The following is a 3,118-nucleotide window of genomic DNA, read 5'->3' on the forward strand; positions in this document are numbered from 1 at the left end:
AGCAAGGCGCTTAGCAACTAAGCCAAGACCCTGTTTCAAAATAAAAACATAAAAAGGGCCAAAAAAGAGAAATAGAAAAGGAGGGGGTAGGGGAGGGAGGGCGGGCGTGGGCGCAGGAAGGAAGGGAGAAATGAATCGCCTGCTAGCTATTGTATCAAGATTCTTATTTAAATTATTCTTGGTCAGTAGTTGAAAGAAAAGCCATTCTTTTCCATGTGGAATTTTCCATTCCGCTTTAAGCAAAGGCCATTCCTTTCCTCACTCACTACTTCCTCGGCCAGAAATTTCTAAAATATCATTTGAAACCCCCATTCCATTCCATGATAAAACCATTTCATTGTCTATATCACCACCTTGTTTACCCCTTTCCTTTTTACCTTTCCCTCCAACAGAGTTCATCTATCACACTGTTACAACAAATTGATCCAAACTATAAGCATGATAATATTGAAACATTTTTTAGCTCTCTTATAGCAACTCTTGATTTCAGATCGCTTGAGTGACCATAGTTTGGTTTCACCACAAATTGAACATACACTAAAACTGGAATAGTTTTTTTCATATCTCCCTCCTTAGTCCAATTAGTGGAAGTTCCTAATGCAATATAATCTTAGTTGTGACAAATTCAAGATTGGATTGTATCACTAAATTGGAATTCAGATCAGTTGCATTTTCAGTACTCTATAGCCACACGAGTACTTAATGGATAGCACAAGCCTAGAGTTATGGAACAATTGCCTGAGCCTATATTAGACTTTTGCACACTGTTAGCCTAATTCATATATTCAGATTTTCCAGACCTAGTATTTTTTGCCAGTTAGGATATGTATATGCAAGTAACAAAATCGCCACTATCAGTGGCATAAATCATATGGTTATTTATTCAGGAATGGATTGTTCCCATAGTCAATTAGTAGTGGCCTTAGTTGTAGGGCAGTAAACAAACAAAAAATTATTTTTATAAGAAAAAATTCTTTGCTGCCGGGCGTGGTGGCACATGCTTGTAATCCCAGCATTTGGGAGGCTGAGACCGGAGGATCACGGTTCGTGGACAGCCTCAGATACATGGTGAGGCCCTCCACAACTCAGTGAAACCTGGTTTCAAAATAAAGAATAAAAAATTGGACAGGAGGTGTAGTTCAGAGGTCGAATGCCCCTGGGTTCCATCCCCAGACCTGAAAAAAAAAATTTCTTACCAGAACTTCCCTAAGAAATATTCCCCATATTTTTTATTATAAACCTTTATTAACAAGCACTCACAGTTTGTTAACTATTTTGAAAAAAAATCAAGTTGTAAACTTTTATTACAAATTAAAAATGAAGTTTTTAAAAATCTCAACTTGACCAGATATGAAACAATTTAAAAACTTTTAAGGATGTATTGAGAAAAATCAGGCTTTTTAAAAAAACATGTTTGTCATTACCAAAAATAGACATCTTTAGGTTTAAATAATAAAACCCCATTCTACATTAGATAATGCTGATAGTTCTAGTTATCAGGTTAATTGGCAAAAAGGGAGCACTTAAGATCTTCAGCTCCAATCTTTTGTTTATTTCTTATTGCTGGAATTTCATATTCAATTCTTTTTTGTGGTATACTCTTACTTTAAATATCAGAAGATTTTTTTATTGGATGACTAAACCAGATGATGGTAGAGATGGTAAGTCATCATTTACTCAGCCCTGCCCTGCTCAGCCTCCGGAGTAGATGAAAATTCAAAGTAGTTGAATTCTCAACTGCTTTTGTCTCTTTGCCATCTTGTGGTTTAGGGTTTTCTGAGCATCTGCACTGGTAAATGAAGTTGCAGCAGTACCAATATTGTAGTGGCTGCTGACCTTGGGTATCATCTCCTTGATTCTCCTCATTCTCTTCATTGCCATCCTCTCTAGGCTGTCTTTGGTGAGGAGGGCCCCTGCGAAATCATGGTCTGTAACCCTGATACATATTCTGTCTCACTAGTCTACCTTGTTCTCCTGTACCTTGGTTGTCAGCATCCTCCATCACTTCTCTTTGCACAGGAGGGTTGTAATACTGTAATCAATCCCCTTGGGGTCTCACATGTAGTAAGAGGGGAAACTTTGCCTGCGGTAGGGCCGGAACTATTGGGTCTGACCTTGGGATCCCTCATTCTTTTCCCCACTCTCACTATTCTGGTAATTCTGCTGGTAATTACTGCGGAGGGCCCCTACAATGTGGATAGCATCTATAATGGTTATGGTCTGCTGCATATTTACTGCCTTGAACTGGAGCTCCACTAGGGCCTGTAACATTTGTTGCCTCTGCATCCTTTTCTCCTTCAACAACATCAAATTCCACAGTCTCTCCATCTCCTACACTGGGAAGGTACTTCCTGGAGGTATTATTGATAGCAGTCTGGTGTGTACAAATATATCTTCCTTGGTGTCATTCCTGTTAATGAAACCATTTTCATTTACTACATTGAACCATCTTACTGTTCCCAAAACCTTCAGGCAATGACCTTTTTGTCACTGCTGATGTGAGGTTACTCTGGTCACTGCTCCCTGGTGGCTATTGGGTCACTGCCTTGCTGCTCATGGTTGCTATGATGGTGACTGGGGCAGCTGCGGCTCCTCCTAGGATGTGATGGTAAGTAGGCTGTTGGAGGTGGAGCTGCTCAGGGTTCTCTGGGGTCCACTCTCTGAAGTACCTGCTAACCATCGAACTCCCCGAATCTTTAAAAATGTTCCTTAGGACATTATCTAGGTCACCACCAACTGCAAGTGACTAATAAGGCTCATTGCTTTAAAGGTACCTAGGACTTATTGTAATTAGCCATGGTTAGACACACAGAAATGGAAATTACTGTCAAAAATGAATAAATTATGCATAACAATAAATTTTGAATAATACCCTAGAAGTAAGGTGTGGCCCACATGCAGAAGCAGCAGGTTTCATGATAAGGCAGTGGAGGAGAATCTATGCTGAGAATCTTTATTGTGATTTCAACAGAAAGAAACTAATGAGGCAAAGTAAGCAGATTTAGGAATGGTTGGTGTTAGGAATTTCAATAGGCTCTGGGGTGAAGAGCTGTCCTTGGTTTGTCTCATATCTGGACCTGGGGTGATTGGGGAGAAGTGGTGGGAAAAGTGGTAGTGG

At 39.8% G+C, this 3,118-nt stretch overlaps 1 pseudogene across 1 annotated transcript; it reads right to left on the reverse strand.

The window, feature by feature from the left end:
* Nucleotides 1-1,669: 1,669 nt before the first annotated feature.
* Nucleotides 1,670-2,680, reverse strand: LOC308279407 (Y-box-binding protein 1-like; annotated as a pseudogene). Its single transcript has 2 exons — nucleotides 2,670-2,680; nucleotides 1,670-2,490 (listed from the first exon to the last, which is right to left on the reverse strand). The product of its transcript is annotated as a Y-box-binding protein 1-like (transcript).
* Nucleotides 2,681-3,118: the final 438 nt, after the last annotated feature.

Source organism: Muscardinus avellanarius (genome assembly GCF_963383645.1).
Source record: "Muscardinus avellanarius genome assembly, chromosome: X".
Taxonomy (NCBI): domain Eukaryota; kingdom Metazoa; phylum Chordata; class Mammalia; order Rodentia; family Gliridae; genus Muscardinus; species Muscardinus avellanarius.